Raw genomic sequence first — 23,501 nt, forward strand, 5'->3', positions numbered from 1 at the left:
CAACACTGGGTCTGACTGAGCGCCTCCAGGAGAGAGGCCCCAGAAAAACGCGCCCCGATGAGCGTCTTGCCACATGTCAGCACTCGGTCTGACTGAGCGCCTCCAGGAGAGAGGCCCAAGCAAGAAGCGCCCTGAGGAGCGTCTTGCCACATGTCAACAATGGGTCTGACTGAGGGCCTCCAGGACAGAAGCCCAAGCAAGACGCGCCCCGAGGAGCGTCTTGCCACATGTCAACACTGGGTCTGACTGAGCGCCTCCAGGAGAGAGGCCCAAGCAAGACGCGCCCCGAGGAGCGTCTTGCCACATGTCACTACTCGGTCTGACTGAGCGCCTCCAGGAGAGAGGTCCAAGCAACACGCGCCCCGAGGAGCGTCTTGCCACATGTCAACACTGGGTCTGACTGAGTGCCTCCACGAGAGAAGCCCCAGCAAGACGCTCCCCGAGGAGTGTCTTGTCACATGTCACTACTCGGTCTGACTGAGCGCCTCCAGGAGAGAGGGCCAAGCAAGACGTGCCCCGAGGAGCGTCTTGCCACATGTCAACAATGGGTCTGACTGAGGGCCTCCAGGAAAGAAGCCCAAGCAAGAAGCGCCCCGAGGAGCATCTTGCCACATGTCAACACTGGGTCTGACTGAGCGCCTCCAGGAGAGAGGCCCAAGCAAGACACGCCCCGAGGAGCGTCTTGACACATGTCAACACTGGGTCTGACTGAGGGCCTCCATGAGAGAAACCCAAGCAAGACGCGCCCCGAGGAGAGTCTTGCCACAAGTCAACACTGGGTCTGACAGAGGGCATCCAGGAGAGAGGCCCAAGCAATACGCGCCCCGAGGAGCGTCTTGCCACATGTCACCACTGGGTCTGACTGAGCACCTCCAGGAGAGGGGCCCAAGCAAGACGCGCCCCGAGGAGCGTCTTGCCACATGTCACCACTGGGTCTGACTGAGGGCCTCCAGGAGAGAAGCCCAAGCAAGACGCGCCCCGAGGAGCTTCTTGCCACATGTCAGCACTCGGTCTGACTGAGCGCCTCCAGGAGAGAGGCCAAAGCAAGACACGCCCCGAGGAGCGTCTTGACACATGTCAACACTGGGTCTGACAGAGGGCCTCCATGAGAGAGGCCCAAGCAAGACGCGCCCCGAGGAGTGTCTTGCCACATGTCACTACTGGGTCTGATTGAGCACCTCCATGAGAGAGGCCCAAGCAAGACGCGCCCCGAGGAGTGTCTTGCCACATGTCAGCACTCGGTCTGACTGAGCGCCTCCAGGAGAGAGGCCCAAGCAAGACGCGCCCCGAGGAGCGTCTTGACACATGTCACCACTGGGTCTGACTGAGGGCCTCCAGGAGAGAAGCCCAAGCAAGATGCGCCCCGAGGAGCGTCTTGCCACATGTCAACACTGGGTCTGACTGAGCGCCTCCAGGAGAGAGGCCCAAGCAAGACGCGCCCCGAGGAGCGTCTTGCCACATGTCACTACTCGGTCTGACTGAGCGCCTCCAGGAGAGAGGTCCAAGCAACACGCGCCCCGAGGAGCGTCTTGCCACATGTCAACACTGGGTCTGACTGAGTGCCTCCACGAGAGAAGCCCCAGCAAGACGCTCCCCGAGGAGTGTCTTGTCACATGTCACTACTCGGTCTGACTGAGCGCCTCCAGGAGAGAGGGCCAAGCAAGACGTGCCCCGAGGAGCGTCTTGCCACATGTCAACAATGGGTCTGACTGAGGGCCTCCAGGAAAGAAGCCCAAGCAAGAAGCGCCCCGAGGAGCATCTTGCCACATGTCAACACTGGGTCTGACTGAGCGCCTCCAGGAGAGAGGCCCAAGCAAGACACGCCCCGAGGAGCGTCTTGACACATGTCAACACTGGGTCTGACTGAGGGCCTCCATGAGAGAAACCCAAGCAAGACGCGCCCCGAGGAGAGTCTTGCCACAAGTCAACACTGGGTCTGACAGAGGGCATCCAGGAGAGAGGCCCAAGCAATACGCGCCCCGAGGAGCGTCTTGCCACATGTCACCACTGGGTCTGACTGAGCACCTCCAGGAGAGGGGCCCAAGCAAGACGCGCCCCGAGGAGCGTCTTGCCACATGTCACCACTGGGTCTGACTGAGGGCCTCCAGGAGAGAAGCCCAAGCAAGACGCGCCCCGAGGAGCTTCTTGCCACATGTCAGCACTCGGTCTGACTGAGCGCCTCCAGGAGAGAGGCCAAAGCAAGACACGCCCCGAGGAGCGTCTTGACACATGTCAACACTGGGTCTGACAGAGGGCCTCCATGAGAGAGGCCCAAGCAAGACGCGCCCCGAGGAGTGTCTTGCCACATGTCACCACTGGGTCTGATTGAGCACCTCCAGGAGAGAGGCCCCAGCAAGACGCGCCCCGAGGAGCGTCTTGCCTTATGTCAGCACTCGGTCTGACTGAGCGCCTCCAGGAGAGAGGCCCAAGCAAGACGCGCCCCGAGGAGCGTCTTGCCACATGTCACTACTCGGTCTGAATGAGCGCCTCCAGGACAGAGGCCCAAGCAAGACGTGCCCCGAGGAGCGTCTTGCCACATGTCAACACTGGGTCTGACTGAGGGCCTCCAGGAGAGAGGCCCAAATAAGACACGCCCCGAGGAGCGTCTTGCCACATGTCAACAATGGGTCTGACTGAGGGCCTCCAGGAGAGAAGTTCAAGCAAGACGCGCCCTGAGGAGCGTCTTGCCACATGTCAGCACTCGGTCTGACTGAGCGCCTCCAGGAGAGAGGCCCAAGCAAGACGCGCCCCGAGGAGCGTCTTGACACGTCTCCTCTGGGTCTGACTGAGCGCCTCCAGGAGAGAGGCCCAAGCAAGACATGCTCCGAGGAGCGTCTTGCCACATGTCAACACTGGGTCTGACTGAGTGCCTCCATGAGAGAAGCCCCAGCAAGACGCGCCCCGAGGAGCGTCTTGCCACATGTCAACACTGGGTCTCACTGAGCACCTCCAGGAGAGAGGCCCAAGCAAGACGCGCCCCGAGGAGTGTCTTGCCACATGTCAACACTGGGTCTGACTGAGCGCCTCCAGGAGAGAGGCCCGAGGAGCGTCTTGCCACATGTCACCTCTGGGTCTGACTGAGCGCCTCCAGGAGAGAGGCCCAAGCAAGACGCGCCCCGAGGAGCCTCTTGCGACGTGTCAACACTGGGTCTGACTTAGCGCCTCGAGGAGAGAGGCCCAAGCACGATGCGCCCCGAGGAGCGTCTTACCACGTGTCACCACTGGGTCTGACTGAGCTCGTCCAGGAGAGAGGCCCAAGCAAGACGTGCCCCGAGGAGCGTCTTGCCACATGTCAACAATGGGACTGACTGAGGGCCTCCAGGAGAGAAGCCCAAGCAAGACGCGCCCCGAGGAGCGTCTTGCCACATGTCAACACTGGGTCTGACTGAGGTGCTCCAGGAGAGAGGCCCAAATAAGACACGCCCCGAGGAGCGTCTTGCCACATGTCAACAATGGGTCTGACTGAGGGCCTCCAGGAGAGAAGTTCAAGCAAGACGCGCCCTGAGGAGCGTCTTGCCACATGTCAGCACTCGGTCTGACTGAGCGCCTCCAGGAGAGAGGCCCAAGCAAGACGCGCCCCGAGGAGCGTCTTGACACATGTCTCCTCTGGGTCTGACTGAGCGCCTCCAGGAGAGAGGCCCAAGCAAGACGTGCCCCGAGGAGCGTCTTGCCACATGTCAACACTGGGTCTGACTGAGTGCCTCCATGAGAGAAGCCCCAGCAAGACGCGCCCCGAGGAGCGTCTTGCCACATGTCAACACTGGGTCTGACTGAGCACCTCCAGGAGAGAGGCCCAAGCAAGACGCGCCCCGAGGAGTGTCTTGCCACATGTCAACACTGGGTCTGACTGAGCGCCTCCAGGAGAGAGGCCCGAGGAGCGTCTTGCCACATGTCACCTCTGGGTCTGACTGAGCGCCTCCAGGAGAGAGCCCCAAGCAAGACGCGCCCCGAGGAGCGTCTTCTCACATGTCAACACTGGGTCTGACTGAGCGCCTCCAGGAGCGAGGCCCAAGCAAGAAACGCCCGAGGAGCGTCTTGACACATGTCAACACTGGGTCTGACTGAGCGCCTCCAGGAGAGAGGCCCCAGCAAGACGCACCCCGAGGAGCGTCTTGCCACTTGTCAACAATGGGACTGACTGAGGGCCTCCAGGAGAGAAGCCAAAGCAAGACGCGCCCCGAGGAGCGTCTTGCCACATGTCAACAATGGGTCTGACTGAGGGCCTCCAGGAGAGAAGTTCAAGCAAGACGCGCCCTGAGGAGCGTCTTGCCACATGTCAGCACTCGGTCTGACTGAGCGCCTCCAGGAGAGAGGCCCAAGCAAGACGCGCCCGGAGGAGCGTCTTGCCACATGTCAGCACTCGGTCTGACTGAGCGCCTCCAGGAGAGAGGCCCAAGCAAGACGCGCCCCGAGGAGCGTCTTGACACATGTCTCCTCTGGGTCTGACTGAGCTCCTCCAGGAGAGAGGCCCAAGCAAGACGTGCCCCGAGGAGCGTCTTGCCACATGTCAACACTGGGTCTGACTGAGTGCCTCCATGAGAGAAGCCCCAGCAAGACGCGCCCCGAGGAGCGTCTTGCCACATGTCAACACTGGGTCTGACTGAGCACCTCCAGGAGAGAGGCCCAAGCAAGACGCGCCCCGAGGAGTGTCTTGCCACATGTCAACACTGGGTCTGACTGAGCGCCTCCAGGAGAGAGGCCCGAGGAGCGTCTTGCCACATGTCACCTCTGGGTCTGACTGAGCGCCTCCAGGAGAGAGCCCCAAGAAAGACGCGCCCCGAGGAGGGTCTTGCCACATGTCAGCACTCGGTCTGACTGAGCGCCTCCAGGAGAGAGGCCCAAGCAAGAAGCGCCCCGAGGAGCGTCTTGCCAGATGTCAACAATGGGTCTGACTGAGGGCCTCCAGGAGAGAAGCCTAAGCAAGATGCGCCCTGAGGAGCGTCTTGCCACATTTCAACACTGGGTCTGACTGAGCGCCTCCAGGAGAGAGGCCCAAGCAAGACGCGCCCCGAGGAGCGTCTTGCCACATGTCACTACTCGGTCTGACTGAGCGCCTCCAGGAGAGAGGTCCAAGCAACACGCGCCACGAGGAGCGTCTTGCCACATGTCAATACTGGGTCTGACTGAGTGCCTCCATGAGAGAAGCCCCAGCAAGACACGCCCCGAGGAGCGTCTTGTCACATGTCACTACTCGGTCTGACTGAGTGCCTCCAGGAGAGAGGCCCAAGCAATACGTGCCCCGAGGAGCGTCTTGCCACATGTCAACAATGGGTCTGACTGAGGGCCTCCAGGAGAGAAGCCCAAGCAAGAAGCACCCCGAGGAGCGTCTTGCCACATGTCAACACTGGGTCTGACTGAGCGCCTCCAGGAGAGAGCCCCAAGCAAGACACGCCCCGAGGAGCGTCTTGACACATGTCAACACTGGGTCTGACTGAGGGCCTCCATGAGAGAAGCCCAAGCAAGACGCGCCCCGAGGAGAGTCTTGCCACATGTCAACACTGGGTCTGACAGAGGGCATCCAGGAGAGAGGCCCAAGCAATACGCGCCCCGAGGAGCGTCTTGCCACATGTCAACAATGGGTCTGACTGAGGGCCTCCAGGAGAGAAGCCCAAGCAAGACGCGCCCCGAGGAGCTTCTTGCCACATGTCAGCACTCGGTCTGACTGAGCGCCTCCAGGAGAGAGGCCAAAGCAAGATGCACCCCGAGGAGCCTCTTGACACATGTCACCACTGGGTCTGACTGAGCTCCTCCAGGAGCCACGTGTCACCACTGGGTCTGATTGAGCACCTCCAGGAGAGAGGCCCCAGCAAGACGCGCCCCGAGGAGCATCTTGCCTTATGTCAGCACTCGGTCTTACTGAGCGCCTGCAGGAGAGAGGCCCAAGCAAGACGCGCCAGGAGGAGCGTCTTGCCACATGTCAACACTGGGTCTGACTGAGGGCCTCCAGGAGAGAGGCCCAAATAAGACGCGCCCCGAGGAGCGTCTTGCCACATGTCAACAATGGGTCTGAATGAGGGCCTCCAGGAGAGAAGCCCAAGCAAGACGCTCCCGAGTTGCGTCTTGCCACATGTCAGCACTCGGTCTGACTGAGCGCCTCCAGGAGAGAGGCCCAAGCAAGAAGCGCCCCGAGGAGCGTCTTGCCACATGTGCACACTGGGTCTGACTGAGCGCCTCCAGGAGAGAGGCCCAAGCAAGACGTGCCCGGAGGAGCGTCTTGCCACATGTCAGCACTCGGTCTGACTGAGCGCCTCCAGGAGAGAGGCGCAAGCAAGACGTGGCCCGAGGAGCATCTTGCCACATGTCAACACTGGGTCTGACTGAGTGCCTCCATGAGAGAAGCCCCAGCAAGACGCGCCCCGAGGAGCGTCTTGCCACATGTCAACACTGGGTCTGACTGAGCACCTCCAGGAGAGAGGCCCAAGCAAGACGCGCCCCGAGGAGCGTCTTGCCACATGTCAACACTGGGTCTGACTGAGCGCCTCCAGGAGAGAGGCCCGAGGAGCGTCTTGCCATATGTCACCTCTGGGTCTGACTGAGCGCCTCCAGGAGAGAGGCCCAAGCAAGACGCGCCCCGAGGAGCGTCTTGTCACATGTCAACACTGGGTCTGACTGAGCGCCTCCAGGAGAGAGGCCCAAGCAAGAAACGCCCGAGGAGTGTCTTGACCCATGTCAACACTGGGTCTGACTGAGCGCCTAAAGGAGAGAGGTCCCAGCAAGACGCGCCCCGAGGAGCGTCTTGACACATGTCTCCTCTGGGTCTGACTGAGCGCCTCCGGGAGAGAGGCCCAAGCAAGACGTGCCCCGAGGAGCGTCTTGCCACATGTCAACACTGGGTCTGACTGAGTGCCTCCATGAGAGAAGCCCCAGCAAAACGCGCCCCGAGGAGCGTCTTGCAACATGTCAACACTGGGTCTGACTGAGCACCTCCAGGAGAGAGGCCCAAGCAAGACGCGCCCCGAGGAGTGTCTTGCCACATGTCAACACTGGGTCTGACTGAGCGCCTCCAGGAGAGAGGCCCGAGGAGTGTCTTGCCACATGTCACCTCTGGGTCTGACTGAGCGCCTCCAGGAGAGAGCCCCAAGCAAGACGCGCCCCGAGGAGCGTCTTCTCACATGTCAACACTGGGTCTGACTGAGCGCCTCCAGGAGCGAGGCCCAAGCAAGAAACGCCCGAGGAGCGTCTTGACACATGTCAACACTGGGTCTGACTGAGCGCCTCCAGGAGAGAGGCCCCAGCAAGACGCGCCCCGAGGAGCGTCTTGCCACATGTCAACAATGGGACTGACTGAGGGCCTCCAGGAGAGAAGCCCAAGCAAGACGCGCCCCGAGGAGCGTCTTGCCACATGTCAGCACTCGGTCTGACTGAGCGCCTCCAGGAGAGAGGCCCAAGCAAGACGCGCCCCGAGGAGCGTCTTGACACATGTCTCCTCTGGGTCTGACTGAGCGCCTCCAGGAGAGAGGCCCAAGCAAGACGTGCCCCGAGGAGCGACTTGCCACATGTCAACACTGGGTCTGACTGAGTGCCTCCATGAGAGAAGACCCAGCAAGACGCGCCCCGAGGAGCGTCTTGCCACATGTCAACACTGGGTCTGACTGAACACCTCCAGGAGAGAGGCCCAAGCAAGACGCGCCCCGAGGAGTGTCTTGCCACATGTCAACACTGGGTCTGACTGAGCGCCTCCAGGAGAGAGGCCCGAGGAGCGTCTTGCCACATGTCACCTCTGGGTCTGACTGAGCGCCTCCAGGGGAGAGCCCCAAGCAAGACGCGCCCCGAGGAGCGTCTTGTCACATGTCAACACTGGGTCTGACTGAGCGCCTCCAGGAGCGAGGCCCAAGCAAGAAACGCCCGAGGAGCGTCTTGTCACATGTCAACACTGGGTCTGACTGTGCGCCTCCAGGAGAGAGGCCCCAGCAAGACGCGCCCCGAGGAGCGTCTTGCCACATGTCAGCACTCGGTCTGACTGAGCGCCTCCAGGAGAGAGGCCCAAGCAAGAAGCTACCCGAGGAGCGTCTTGCCAGATGTCAACAATGGGTCTGACTGAGGGCCTCCAGGAGAGAAGCCAAAGCAAGATGCGCCCCGAGGAGCGTCTTGCCACATGTCAACACTGGGTCTGACTGAACGCCTCCAGGAGAGAGGCCCAAGCAAGACGCGCCCCGAGGAGCGTCTTGCCACATGTCACTACTCGGTCTGACTGAGCGCCTCCAGGAGAGAGGTTCAAGAAACACGCGCCCCGAGGAGCGTCTTGCCACATGTCAACACTGGGTCTGACTGAGTGCCTCCATGAGAGAAGCCCCAGCAAGACGCGCCCCGAGGAGCGTCTTGTCACATGTCACTACTCGGTCTGACTGAGCGCCTCCAGGAGAGAGGCCCAAGCAATACGTGCCCCGAGGAGCGTCTTGCCACATGTCAACAATGGGTCTGACTGAGGGCCTCCAGGAGAGAAGCCCAAGCAAGAAGCACCCCGAGGAGCGTCTTGCCACATGTCAACACTGGGTCTGACTGAGCGCCTCCAGGAGAGAGCCCCAAGCAAGACACGCCCCGAGGAGCGTCTTGACACATGTCAACACTGGGTCTGACTGAGGGCCTCCATGAGAGAAGCCCAAGCAAGACGCGCCCCGAGGAGAGTCTTGCCACATGTCAACACTGGGTCTGACAGAGGGCATCCAGGAGAGAGGCCCAAGCAATACGCGCCCCGAGGAGCGTCTTGCCACATGTCAACAATGGGTCTGACTGAGGGCCTCCAGGAGAGAAGCCCAAGCAAGACGCGCCCGAGGAGCTTCTTGCCACATGTCAGCACTCGGTCTGACTGAGCGCCTCCAGGAGAGAGGCCAAATCAAGATGCACCCCGAGGAGCCTCTTGACACATGTCAACACTGGGTCTGACTTAGCGCCTCCAGGAGAGAGGCCCAAGCAAGATGCGCCCCGAGGAGCGTCTTGCCACGTGTCACCACTGGGTCTGACTGAGCTCCTCCAGGAGAGAGGCCCAAGCAAGACGCGCCCCGAGGAGCGTCTTGCCACGTGTCACCACTGGGTCTGATTGAGCACCTCCAGGAGAGAGGCCCCAGCAAGACGCGCCCCGAGGAGCATCTTGCCTTATGTCAGCACTCGGTCTTACTGAGCGCCTGCAGGAGAGAGGCCCAAGCAAGACGCGCCAGGAGGAGCGTCTTGCCACATGTCACTACTCGGTCTGACTGAGCGCCTCCAGGAGGGAGGTCCAAGGAAGACGCGCCCCGAGGAGCGTCTTGCCACATGTCACTACTCGGTCTGACTGAGCGCCTCCAGGAGAGAGGCCCAAGCAAGACGTGCCCCGAGGAGCGTCTTGCCACATGTCAACAATGGGTCTGACTGAGTACCTCCAGGAGAGAAGCCCAAGCAAGACGCGCCCCGAGGAGCGTCTTGCCACATGTCAACACTGGGTCTGACTGAGGGCCTCCAGGAGAGAGGCCCAAATAAGACGCGCCCCGAGGAGCGTCTTGCCACATGTCAACAATGGGTCTGACTGAGGGCCTCCAGGAGAGAAGCCCAAGCAAGACGCACCCCGAGGAGCGTCTTGCCACATGTCAGCACTCGGTCTGACTGAGCGCCTCCAGGAGAGAGGCCCAAGCAAGAAGCGCCCCGAGGAGGGTCTTGCCACATGTGAACACTGGGTCTGACTGAGCGCCTCCAGGAGAGAGGCCCAAGCAAGACGCGCCCGGAGGAGCGTCCTGCCACATGTCAGCACTCGGTCTGACTGAGCGCCTCCAGGAGAGAGGCGCAAGCAAGACGTGGCCCGAGGAGCATCTTGCCACATGTCAACACTGGGTCTGACTGAGTGCCTCAATGAGAGAATCCCCAGCAAGACGCGCCCCGAGGAGCGTCTTGCCACATGTCAACACTGGGTCTCACTGAGCACCTCCAGGAGAGAGGCCCAAGCAAGACGCGCCCCGAGGAGCGTCTTGCCACATGTCAACACTGGGTCTGACTGAGCGCCTCCAGGAGAGAGGCCCGAGGAGCGTCTTGCCACATGTCACCTCTGGGTCTGACTGAGCGCCTCCAGGAGAGAGGCCCAAGCAAGACGCGCCCCGAGGAGCGTCTTGTCACATGTCAACACTGGGTCTGACTGAGCGCCTCCAGGAGAGAGGCCCAAGCAAGAAACGCCCGAGGAGTGTCTTGACCCATGTCAACACTGGGTCTGACTGAGCGCCTAAAGGAGAGAGGCCCAAGCAAGACGCTCCCCGAGGAGCGTCTTGCCACATGTCACTACTCGGTCTTACTGAGCGCCTCCAGGAGAGAGGTCCAAGCAACACGCGCCCCGAGGAGCGTCTTGCCACATGTCAACACTGGGTCTGACTGAGTGCCTCCATGAGAGAAGCCCCAGCAAGACGCGCCCCGAGGAGCGTCTTGCCACATGTCACTACTCGGTCTGACTGAGCGCCTCCAGGAGAGAGGCCCAAGCAAGACGTGCCCCGAGGAGCGTCTTGCCACATGTCAACAATGGGTCTGACTAAGGGCCTCCAGGAGAGAAGCCCAAGCAAGAAGCGCCCCGAGGAGCGTTTTGCCACATGTCAACACTGGGTCTGACTGAGCGCCTCCAGGAGAGAGGCCCAAGCAAGACACGCCCCGAGGAGCGTCTTGACACATGTCAACACTGGGTCTGACTGAGGGCCTCCATGAGAGAAGCCCAAGCAAGACGCACCCCGAGGAGAGTCTTGCCACATGTCAACACTGGGTCTGACAGAGGGCATCCAGGAGAGAGGCCCAAGCAATACGCGCCCCGAGGAGCGTCTTGCCACATGTCAACAAAGGGTCTGACATAGGGCCTCCAGGAGAGAAGCCCAAGCAAGACGCGCCCCGAGGAGCTTCTTTCCACATGTCAACAATGGGTCTTACTGAGGGCCTCAAGGAGAGAAGCCCAAGGAAGACGCGCCCCGAGGAGCTTCTTGCCACATGTCAGCACTCGGTCTGACTGAGCGCCTCCAGGAGAGAGGCCAAAGCAAGACGCGCCCCGAGGAGCGTCTTGACACATGCCAACACTGGGTCTGACAGAGGGCCTCCATGAGAGAGGCCCAAGCAAGACGCGCCCCGAGGAGTGTCTTGGCACATGTCAACACTGGGTCTGACTGAGCGCCTCCAGGAGAGAGGCCCAAGCAAGACGCGCCCCGAGGAGCGTCTTGCCATGTGTCAACACTGGCTCTGACTTAGCGCCTCCAGGAGAGAGGCCCAAGCAAGATGCGCCCCGAGGAGCGTCTTTCCACGTGTCACCACTGGGTCTGACTGAGCTCCTCCAGGAGAGAGGCCCAAGCAAGACGCGCCCCGAGGAGCGACTTGCCACGTGTCACCACTGGGTCTGACAGAGGGCCTCCAGGAGGGAAGCCCCAGCAAGACGCGCCCCGAGGAGCGTCTTGCCACATGTCACTACTCGGTCTGACTGAGCGCCTCCAGGAGAGAGGCCCAAGCAAGACGTGCCCCGAGGAGCGTCTTGCCACATGTCAACACTGGGTCTGACTGAGTGCCTCCATGAGAGAAGCCCAAGCAAGAAGCGCCCCGAGGAGCGTTTTGCCACATGTCAACACTGGGTCTGACTGAGCGCCTCCAGGAGAGAGGCCCAAGCAAGACACGCCCCGAGGTGCGTCTTGACACATGTCAACACTGGGTCTGACTGAGGGCCTCCATGAGAGAAGCCCAAGCAAGACGCGCCCCGAGGAGAGTCTTGCCACATGTCAACACTGGGTCTGACAGAGGGCATCCAGGAGAGAGGCCCAAGCAATACGCGCCCCGAGGAGCGTCTTGCCACATGTCACTACTCGGTCTGACTGAGCGCCTCCAGGAGAGAGGCCCAAGCAAGACGTGCCCCGAGGAGCGTCTTGCCACATGTCAACAATGGGTCTGACTAAGGGCCTCCAGGAGAGAAGCCCAAGCAAGAAGCGCCCCGAGGAGCGTTTTGCCACATGTCAACACTGGGTCTGACTGAGCGCCTCCAGGAGAGAGGCCCAAGCAAGACACGCCCCGAGGAGCGTCTTGACACATGTCAACACTGGGTCTGACTGAGGGCCTCCATGAGAGAAGCCCAAGCAAGACGCGCCCCGAGGAGTCTTGCCACATGTCAACACTGGGTCTGACAGAGGGCATCCAGGAGAGAGGCCCAAGCAATACGCGCCCCGAGGAGCGTCTTGCCACATGTCAACAATGGGTCTGACTGAGCGCCTCCAGGAGAGAAGCCCAAGCAAGACGCGCCCCGAGGAGCTTCTTTCCACATGTCAACAATGGGTCTTACTGAGGGCCTCCAGGAGAGAAGCCCAAGGAAGACGCGCCCTGAGGAGCTTTTTGCCACATGTCAGCACTCGGTCTGACTGAGCGCCTCCAGGAGAGAGGCCAAAGCAAGACGCGCCCCGAGGAGCGTCTTGACACATGTCAACACTGGGTCTGACAGAGGGCCTCCATGAGAGAGGCCCAAGCAAGACGCGCCCCGAGGAGTGTCTTGGCACATGGCAACACTGGGTCTGACTGAGCGCCTCCAGGAGAGAGGCCCAAGCAAGACGCGCCCCGAGGAGCGTCTTGCCATGTGTCAACACTGGCTCTGACTTAGCGCCTCCAGGAGAAAGGCCCAAGCAAGATGCGCCCCGAGGAGCGTCTTGCCACGTGTCACCACTGGGTCTGACTGAGCTCCTCCAGGAGAGAGGCCCAAGCAAGACGCGCCCCGAGGAGCGACTTGCCACGTGTCACCACTGGGTCTGACAGAGGGCCTCCAGGAGGGAAGCCCCAGCAAGACGCGCCCCGAGGAGCGTCTTGCCACATGTCACTACTCGGTCTGACTGAGCGCCTCCAGGAGAGAGGCCCAAGCAAGACGTGCCCCGAGGAGCGACTTGCCACGTGTCACCACTGGGTCTGACAGAGGGCCTCCAGGAGGGAAGCCCCAGCAAGACGCGCCCCGAGGACCGTCTTGCCACATGTCAACAATGGGTCTGTCTAAGGGCCTCCAGGAGAGAAGCCCCAGCAAGACGCGCCCCGAGGAGCGTCTTGCCACATGTCACTACTCGGTCTGACTGAGCGCCTCCAGGAGAGAGGCCCATGCAAGACGTGCCCCGAGGAGCGTCTTGCCACATGTCAACAATGGGTCTGTCTAAGGGCCTCCAGGAGAGAAGCCCAAGCAAGAAGCGCCCCGAGGAGCGTCTTGCCACATGTCAACACTGGGTCTGACTGAGCGCCTCCAGGAGAGAAGCCCAAGCAAGACACGCCCCGAGGAGCGTCTTGACACATGTCAACACTGGGTCTGACTGAGGGCCTCCATGAGAGAAGCCCAAGCAAGACGCGCCCCGAGGAGAGTCTTGCCACATGTCAACACTGGGTCTGACAGAGGGCATCCAGGAGAGAGGCCCAAGCAATACGCGCCCCGAGGAGCGTCTTGCCACATGTCATCAATGGGTCTGACATAAGGCCTCCAGGAGAGAAGCCCAAGCAAGACGCGCCCCGAGGACCTTCTTTCCACATGTCAACAATGGGTCTTACTGAGGGCCTCCAGGAGAGAAGCCCAAGCAAGACGCGCCCCGAGGAGCTTCTTGCCACATGTCAGCACTCGGTCTGACTGAGCGCCTCCAGGAGAGAGGCCAAAGCAAGACGCGCCCCGAGGAGCGTCTTGACACATGTCAACACTGGGTCTTACAGAGCGCCTCCAGGAGAGAGGCCCAAGCAAGACACGCCCCGAGGAGCGTCTTGACACATGTCAACACTGGGTCTGACTGAGGGCCTCCATGAGAGAAGCCCAAGCAAGACGCGCCCCGAGGAGTCTTGCCACATGTCAACACTGGGTCTGACAGAGGGCATCCAGGAGAGAGGCCCAAGCAATACGCGCCCCGAGGAGCGTCTTGCCACATGTCAACAATGGGTCTGACTGAGCGCCTCCAGGAGAGAAGCCCAAGCAAGACGCGCCCCGAGGAGCTTCTTTCCACATGTCAACAATGGGTCTTACTGAGGGCCTCCAGGAGAGAAGCCCAAGGAAGACGCGCCCTGAGGAGCTTCTTGCCACATGTCAGCACTCGGTCTGACTGAGCGCCTCCAGGAGAGAGGCCAAAGCAAGACGCGCCCCGAGGAGCGTCTTGACACATGTCAACACTGGGTCTGACAGAGGGCCTCCATGAGAGAGGCCCAAGCAAGACGCGCCCCGAGGAGTGTCTTGGCACATGGCAACACTGGGTCTGACTGAGCGCCTCCAGGAGAGAGGCCCAAGCAAGACACGCCCCGAGGAGCGTCTTGCCATGTGTCAACACTGGCTCTGACTTAGCGCCTCCAGGAGAAAGGCCCAAGCAAGATGCGCCCCGAGGAGCGTCTTGCCACGTGTCACCACTGGGTCTGACTGAGCTCCTCCAGGAGAGAGGCCCAAGCAAGACGCGCCCCGAGGAGCGACTTGCCACGTGTCACCACTGGGTCTGACAGAGGGCCTCCAGGAGGGAAGCCCCAGCAAGACGCGCCCCGAGGAGCGTCTTGCCACATGTCACTACTCGGTCTGACTGAGCGCCTCCAGGAGAGAGGCCCAAGCAAGACGTGCCCCGAGGAGCGACTTGCCACGTGTCACCACTGGGTCTGACAGAGGGCCTCCAGGAGGGAAGCCCCAGCAAGACGCGCCCCGAGGACCGTCTTGCCACATGTCAACAATGGGTCTGTCTAAGGGCCTCCAGGAGAGAAGCCCCAGCAAGACGCGCCCCGAGGAGCGTCTTGCCACATGTCACTACTCGGTCTGACTGAGCGCCTCCAGGAGAGAGGCCCATGCAAGACGTGCCCCGAGGAGCGTCTTGCCACATGTCAACAATGGGTCTGTCTAAGGGCCTCCAGGAGAGAAGCCCAAGCAAAAAGCGCCCCGAGGAGCGTCTTGCCACATGTCAACACTGGGTCTGACTGAGCGCCTCCAGGAGAGAAGCCCAAGCAAGACACGCCCCGAGGACCGTCTTGACACATGTCAACACTGGGTCTGACTGAGGGCCTCCATGAGAGAAGCCCAAGCAAGACGCGCCCCGAGGAGAGTCTTGCCACATGTCAACACTGGGTCTGACAGAGGGCATCCAGGAGAGAGGCCCAAGCAATACGCGCCCCGAGGAGCGTCTTGCCACATGTCATCAATGGGTCTGACATAAGGCCTCCAGGAGAGAAGCCCAAGCAAGACGCGCCCCGAGGACCTTCTTTCCACATGTCAACAATGGGTCTTACTGAGGGCCTCCAGGAGAGAAGCCCAAGCAAGACGCGCCCCGAGGAGCTTCTTGCCACATGTCAGCACTCGGTCTGACTGAGCGCCTCCAGGAGAGAGGCCAAAGCAAGACGCGCCCCGAGGAGCGTCTTGACACATGTCAACACTGGGTCTTACAGAGGGCCTCCATGAGAGAGGCCCAAGCAAGACGCGCCCCGAGGAGCGTCTTGCCACGTGTCACCACTGGGTCTGACTGAGCTCCTCCAGGAGAGAGGCCCAAGCAAGACGCGCCCCGAGGAGCCACTTGCCACGTGTCACCACTGGGTCTGACAGAGGGCCTCCATGAGAGAGGCCCAAGCAAGACGCGCCCCGAGGAGTGTCTTGGCACATGGCAACACTGGGTCTGACTGAGCGCCTCCAGGAGAGAGGCCCAAGCAAGACGCGCCCCGAGGAGCGTCTTGCCATGTGTCAACACTGGCTCTGACTTAGCGCCTCCAGGAGAAAGGCCCAAGCAAGATGCGCCCCGAGGAGCGTCTTGCCACGTGTCACCACTGGGTCTGACTGAGCTCCTCCAGGAGAGAGGCCCAAGCAAGACGCGCCCCGAGGAGCGACTTGCCACGTGTCACCACTGGGTCTGACAGAGGGCCTCCAGGAGGGAAGCCCCAGCAAGACGCGCCCCGAGGAGCGTCTTGCCACATGTCACTACTCGGTCTGACTGAGCGCCTCCAGGAGAGAGGCCCAAGCAAGACGTGCCCCGAGGAGCGACTTGCCACGTGTCACCACTGGGTCTGACAGAGGGCCTCCAGGAGGGAAGCCCCAGCAAGACGCGCCCCGAGGACCGTCTTGCCACATGTCAACAATGGGTCTGTCTAAGGGCCTCCAGGAGAGAAGCCCCAGCAAGACGCGCCCCGAGGAGCGTCTTGCCACATGTCACTACTCGGTCTGACTGAGCGCCTCCAGGAGAGAGGCCCATGCAAGACGTGCCCCGAGGAGCGTCTTGCCACATGTCAACAATGGGTCTGTCTAAGGGCCTCCAGGAGAGAAGCCCAAGCAAGAAGCGCCCCGAGGAGCGTCTTGCCACATGTCAACACTGGGTCTGACTGAGCGCCTCCAGGAGAGAAGCCCAAGCAAGACACGCCCCGAGGAGCGTCTTGACACATGTCAACACTGGGTCTGACTGAGGGCCTCCATGAGAGAAGCCCAAGCAAGACGCGCCCCGAGGAGAGTCTTGCCACATGTCAACACTGGGTCTGACAGAGGGCATCCAGGAGAGAGGCCCAAGCAATACGCGCCCCGAGGAGCGTCTTGCCACATGTCATCAATGGGTCTGACATAAGGCCTCCAGGAGAGAAGCCCAAGCAAGACGCGCCCCGAGGACCTTCTTTCCACATATCAACAATGGGTCTTACTGAGGGCCTCCAGGAGAGAAGCCCAAGCAAGACGCGCCCCGAGGAGCTTCTTGCCACATGTCAGCACTCGGTCTGACTGAGCGCCTCCAGGAGAGAGGCCAAAGCAAGACGCGCCCCGAGGAGCGTCTTGACACATGTCAACACTGGGTCTTACAGAGCGCCTCCAGGAGAGAGGCCCAAGCAAGACACGCCCCGAGGAGCGTCTTGACACATGTCAACACTGGGTCTGACTGAGGGCCTCCATGAGAGAAGCCCAAGCAAGACGCGCCCCGAGGAGTCTTGCCACATGTCAACACTGGGTCTGACAGAGGGCATCCAGGAGAGAGGCCCAAGCAATACGCGCCCCGAGGAGCGTCTTGCCACATGTCAACAATGGGTCTGACTGAGCGCCTCCAGGAGAGAAGCCCAAGCAAGACGCGCCCCGAGGAGCTTCTTTCCACATGTCAACAATGGGTCTTACTGAGGGCCTCCAGGAGAGAAGCCCAAGGAAGACGCGCCCTGAGGAGCTTCTTGCCACATGTCAGCACTCGGTCTGACTGAGCGCCTCCAGGAGAGAGGCCAAAGCAAGACGCGCCCCGAGGAGCGTCTTGACACATGTCAACACTGGGTCTGACAGAGGGCCTCCATGAGAGAGGCCCAAGCAAGACGCGCCCCGAGGAGTGTCTTGGCACATGGCAACACTGGGTCTGACTGAGCGCCTCCAGGAGAGAGGCCCAAGCAAGACACGCCCCGAGGAGCGTCTTGCCATGTGTCAACACTGGCTCTGACTTAGCGCCTCCAGGAGAAAGGCCCAAGCAAGATGCGCCCCGAGGAGCGTCTTGCCACGTGTCACCACTGGGTCTGACTGAGCTCCTCCAGGAGAGAGGCCCAAGCAAGACGCGCCCCGAGGAGCGACTTGCCACGTGTCACCACTGGGTCTGACAGAGGGCCTCCAGGAGGGAAGCCCCAGCAAGACGCGCCCCGAGGAGCGTCTTGCCACATGTCACTACTCGGTCTGACTGAGCGCCTCCAGGAGAGAGGCCCAAGCAAGACGTGCCCCGAGGAGCGACTTGCCACGTGTCACCACTGGGTCTGACAGAGGGCCTCCAGGAGGGAAGCCCCAGCAAGACGCGCCCCGAGGACCGTCTTGCCACATGTCAACAATGGGTCTGTCTAAGGGCCTCCAGGAGAGAAGCCCCAGCAAGACGCGCCCCGAGGAGCGTCTTGCCACATGTCACTACTCGGTCTGACTGAGCGCCTCCAGGAGAGAGGCCCATGCAAGACGTGCCCCGAGGAGCGTCTTGCCACATGTCAACAATGGGTCTGTCTAAGGGCCTCCAGGAGAGAAGCCCAAGCAAAAAGCGCCCCGAGGAGCGTCTTGCCACATGTCAACACTGGGTCTGACTGAGCGCCTCCAGGAGAGAAGCCCAAGCAAGACACGCCCCGAGGAGCGTCTTGACACATGTCAACACTGGGTCTGACTGAGGGCCTCCATGAGAGAAGCCCAAGCAAGACGCGCCCCGAGGAGAGTCTTGCCACATGTCAACACTGGGTCTGACAGAGGGCATCCAGGAGAGAGGCCCAAGCAATACGCGCCCCGAGGAGCGTCTTGCCACATGTCATCAATGGGTCTGACATAAGGCCTCCAGGAGAGAAGCCCAAGCAAGACGCGCCCCGAGGACCTTCTTTCCACATGTCAACAATGGGTCTTACTGAGGGCCTCCAGGAGAGAAGCCCAAGCAAGACGCGCCCCGAGGAGCTTCTTGCCACATGTCAGCACTCGGTCTGACTGAGCGCCTCCAGGAGAGAGGCCAAAGCAAGACGCGCCCCGAGGAGCGTCTTGACACATGTCAACACTGGGTCTTACAGAGGGCCTCCATGAGAGAGGCCCAAGCAAGACGCGCCCCGAGGAGCGTCTTGCCACGTGTCACCACTGGGTCTGACTGAGCTCCTCCAGGAGAGAGGCCCAAGCAAGACGCGCCCCGAGGAGCCACTTGCCACGTGTCACCACTGGGTCTGACAGAGGGCCTCCAGGAGGGAGGTCCAAGCAAGACGCGCCCCGAGGAGCGTCTTGCCACATGTCACTACTCGGTCTGACTGAGCGCCTCCAGGAGAGAGGCCCAAGCAAGACGTGCCCCGAGGAGCGTCTTGCCACATGTGAACAATGGGTCTGACTGAGGGCCTCCAGGAGAAAAGCCCAAGCAAGACGCGCCCAGAGGAGCGTCTTGCCACAGGTCAACACTGGGTCTGACAGAGGGCATCCAGGAGAGAGGCCCAAGCAATACGCGCCCCGAGGAGCGTCTTGCCACGTGTCAACACTGGGTCTGACTGAGCGCCTCCAGGAGAGAGGCCCAAGCAAGACGCGCCCCGAGGAGTATCTTTCCACGTGTCACCACTCGGTCTGACTGAGCGCCTCCAGGAGAGAGGCCCAAGCTAGACGCGCCCCGACGAGTGTCTTGCCACATGTCACCACTGGGTCTGACTGAGCACCTCCAGGAGAGAGGCCCCAGCAAGACGCGCCCCGAGGAGCGTCTTGCCACATGTCAGCACTCGGTCTGACTGAGCGCCTCCAGGAGAGAGGCCCAAGCAAGAAGCGCCCCGAGGAGCGTCTTTCCACATGTCAACAATGGGTCTGACTGAGGGCCTCCAGGAGAGAAGCCCAAGCAAGACGCGCCCCGAGGAGTGTCTTTCCACATGTCAACAATGGGTCTGACTGAGGGCCTCCAGGAGAGAAGCCCAAGCAAGACGCGCCCCGAGGAGTGTCTTGCCACATGTCACTACTCGGTCTGACTGAGCGCCTCCAGGAGAGAGGTCCAAGCAAGACGCGCCCCGAGGAGCGTCTTGCCACATGTCACTACTCGGTCTGACTGAGCGCCTCCAGGAGGGAGGTCCAAGCAAGACGCGGTCGAGGAGCGTCTTGCCACATGTCACTACTCGGTCTGACTGAGCGCCACCAGGAGAGAGGCCCAAGCAAGACGTGCCCCGAGGAGCGTCTTGCCACATGTCAACACTGGGTCTGACTGAGGGCCTCCAGGAGAGAGGCCCAAATAAGACACGCCCCGAGGAGCGTCTTGCCACATGTCAACAATGGGTCTGACTGAGGGCTTCCAGGAGAGAAGCCCAAGCAAGACGCGCCCTGAGGAGTGTCTTGCCACATGTCAGCACTCGGTCTGACTGAGCTCCTCCAGGAGAGAGGCCCAAGCAAGACTCGCCCCGAGGAGCGTCTTGCCACATGTGAACACTGGGTCTGACTGAGCGCCTCCAGGAGAGAGGCCCAAGCAAGATGCGCCCGGAGGAGCGTCTTGCCACATGTCAGCACTCGGTCTGACAGAGCGCCTCAAGGAGAGAGGCCCAAGCAAGACGCGCCCCGAGGAGCGTCTTGACACATGTCTCCTCTGGGTCTGACTGAGCGCCTCCAGGAGAGAAGCCCAAGCAAGACGTGCCCCGAGGAGCATCTTGCCACATGTCAACACTGGGTCTGACTGAGTGCCTCCATGAGAGAAGCCCCAGCAAGACGCGCCCCGAGGAGCGTCTTGCCACATGTCAACACTGGGTCTGACTGAGCACCTCCAGGAGAGAGGCCCAAGCAAGACGCACCCCGAGGAGCGTCTTGCCACATGTCAACACTGGGTCTGACTGAGCGCCTCCAGGAGAGAGGCCCGAGGAGCGTCTTGCCACATGTCACCTCTGGGTCTGACAGAGGGCCTCCTCGAGAGAGGCCCAAGCAAGACGCTCCCCAAGGAGCTTCTTTCCACATGTCAACAATGGGTCTTACTGAGGGCCTCCAGGAGAGAAGCCCAAGCAAGACGCGCTCCGAGGAGCTTCTTGCCACATGTCAGCACTCGGTCTGACTGAGCGCCTCCAGGAGAGAGGCCAAAGCAAGACGCGCCCCGAGGAGCGTCTTGACACATGTCAACACTGGGTCTGACAGAGGGCCTCCATGAGAGAGACCCAAGCAAGACGCGCCCCGAGGAGTGTCTTGCCACATGTCAACACTGGGTCTGACTGAGCGCCTCCAGGAGAGAGGCCCAAGCAAGACGCGCCCCGAGGAGCGTCTTGCCACGTGTCAACACTGGGTCGGACTTAGCGCCTCCAGGAGAGAGGCCCAAGCAAGACGCGCCCCGAGGAGCGACTTGCCACGTGTCACCACTGGGTCTGACAGAGGGCCTCCAGGAGGGAGGTCCAAGCAAGACGCGCCCCGAGGAGCGTCTTGCCACATGTGACTACTCGGTCTGACTGAGCGCCTCCAGGAGAGAGGCCCAAGCAAGACACGCCCCGAGGAGCGTCTTGACACATGTCAACACTGGGTCTGACTGAGGGCCTCCATGAGAGAAGGCCAAGCAGGAAGCGCCCCGAGGAGAGTCTTGCCACATGTCAACACTCGGTCTGACAGAGGGCATCCAGGAGAGAGGCCCAAGCAATACGCGCCCCGAGGAGCGTCTTGCCACATGTCACCAGTGGGTCTGAATGCGCGCCTCCAGGAGAGAGGCCCAACCAAGACGCGCCCCGAGGAGCGTCTTGCCACATGCCAACACTGGGTCTGACTGAGCGCATCCAGGAGAGAGGCCCAAGCAAGACGCGCCCCGAGGAGCGTCTTTCCACGTGTCACCACTGGGTCTGACTGAGCGCCTCCAGGAGAGAGGCCCAAGCAAGACGGGCCCCGAGGGGCGTCTTTCCACGTGTCACCACTGGGTCTGACTGAGCGTCTCCAGGAGAGAGGCCCAAGCAAGACGCGCCCCGAGGAGCGTCTTGCCACATGTCACCACTGGGTCTGACTGAGCACCTCCAGGAGATAGGCCCCAACAAGACGCGCCCCGAGGAGCGTCTTGCCACATGTCAGCACTCGGTCTGACTGAGCACCTCCAGGAGAGAGGCCCAAGCAAGAAGCGCCCCGAGGAGCGTCTTGCCACATGTCAACAATGGGTCTGACTGAGGGCCTCCAGGAGAGAAGCCCAAGCAAGACGTGCCCCGAGGAGCGTCTTGCCACATGTATACACTGGGTCTGACTGAGCGCCTCCAAGAGAGAGGCCCAAGCAAGACGCGCCCCGAGGAGTGTCTTGCCACATGTCACTACTCGGTCTGACTGAGCGCCTCCAGGAGAGAGGTCCAAGCAACACGCGCCCTGAGGAGCGTCTTGCCACATGTCGACACTGGGTCTGACTGAGCGCCTCCATGAGAGAGGCCCAAGCAAGACGCGCCCCGAGGAGTGTCTTGCCACATGTCACTACTCGGTCTGACTGAGCGCCTCCAGGAGAGAGGTCCAAGCAACACGCGCCCCGAGGAGCGTCTTGCCACGTGTCACTACTCGGTCTGACTGAGCGCCTCCAGGAGAGAGGTCCAAGCAACACGCGCCCTGAGGAGCGTCTTGCCACATGTCGACACTGGGTCTGACTGAGCGCCTCCATGAGAGAGGCCCAAGCAAGACGCGCCCCGAGGAGTGTCTTGCCACATGTCACTACTCGGTCTGACTGAGCGCCTCCAGGAGAGAGGTCCAAGCAACACGCGCCCCGAGGAGCGTCTTGCCACGTGTCAACACTGGGTCTGACTTAGCGCCTCCAGGAGAGAGGCCCAAGCAAGACACGCCCCGAGGAGCGTCTTGCCACATGTCACTACTCGGTCTAACTGAGAACCTCCAGGAGAAAGGTCCGAGCAAGACGCGCCCCGAGGAGCGTCTTGCCACATGTCACTACTCGGTCTGACTGAGCGCCTCCAGGAGGGAGGTCCAAGCAAGACGTGGTCGAGGAGCGTCTTGCCACATGTCACTACTCGGTCTGACTGAGCGCCTCCAGGAGAGAGACCCAAGCAAGACGTGCCCCGAGGAGCGTCTTGCCACATGTCAACACTGGGTCTGACTGAGGGCCTCCAGGAGAGAGGCCCAAATAAGACACGCCCCGAGGAGCGTCTTGCCACATGTCAACAATGGGTCTGACTGAGGGCCTCCAGGAGAGAAGCCCAAGCAAGACGCGCCCCGAGGAGCGTCTTGCCACATGTCAGCACTCGGTCTGACTGAGCGCCTCCAGGAGAGAGGCCCAAGCAAGACGCGCCCCGAGGAGCGTCTTGCCACATGTGAACACTGGGTCTGACTGAACGCAAACCAGGAGAGAGGCCCAAGCAAGATGCGCCCGGAGGAGCGTCTTGCCACATGTCAGCACTCGGTCTGACTGAGCGCCTCCAGGAGAGAGGCCCAAGCAAGACGCGCCCCGAGGAGCGTCTTGACACATGTCTCCTCTGGATCTGACTGAGCGCCTCCAGGAGAGAGGCCCAAGCAAGACGTGCCCCGAGGAGCATCTTGCCACATGTCAACACTGGGTCTGACTGAGTGCCTCCATGAGAGAAGCCCCAGCAAGACGCGCCCCGAGGAGCGTCTTGCCACATGTCAACACTTGGTCTGACTGAGCACCTCCAGGACAGAGGCCCAAGCAAGACGCGCCCCGAGGAGCGTCTTGCCACATGTCAACACTGGGTCTGACTGAGCGCCTCCAGGAGAGAGGCTCAAGGAGCGTCTTGCCACATGTAACCTCTGGGTCTGACTGAGTGCCTCCAGGAGAGAGGCCCAAGCAAGACACGCCCCGAGGAGCGTCTTGTCACATGTCAACACTGGGTCTGACTGAGCGCCTCCAGGAGAGAAGTCCAAGCAAGAAACGCCCGGGGAGCGTCTTGACACATGTCAACACTGGGTCTGACTGAGCGCCTCCAGGAGAGAGGCCCCAGCAAGACGCGCCCCGAGGAGCGTCTTGCCACATGTCAGCACTCGGTCTGACTGAGCTCCTCCAATAGAGAGGCCCAAGCAAGAAGCGCCCCGAGGAGCATCTTGCCACATGTGAACACTGGGTCTGACTGAGCGCCTCCAGGAGAGAGGCCCAAGCAAGATGCGCCCGGAGGAGCGTCTTGCCACATGTCAGCACTCGGTCTGACTGAGCGCCTCCAGGAGAGAGGCCCAAGCAAGACGTGCCCCGAGG

Source organism: Nothobranchius furzeri, chromosome 3 (assembly GCF_043380555.1).
Source record: "Nothobranchius furzeri strain GRZ-AD chromosome 3, NfurGRZ-RIMD1, whole genome shotgun sequence".
NCBI classification, from domain to species: Eukaryota; Metazoa; Chordata; class Actinopteri; order Cyprinodontiformes; family Nothobranchiidae; genus Nothobranchius; species Nothobranchius furzeri.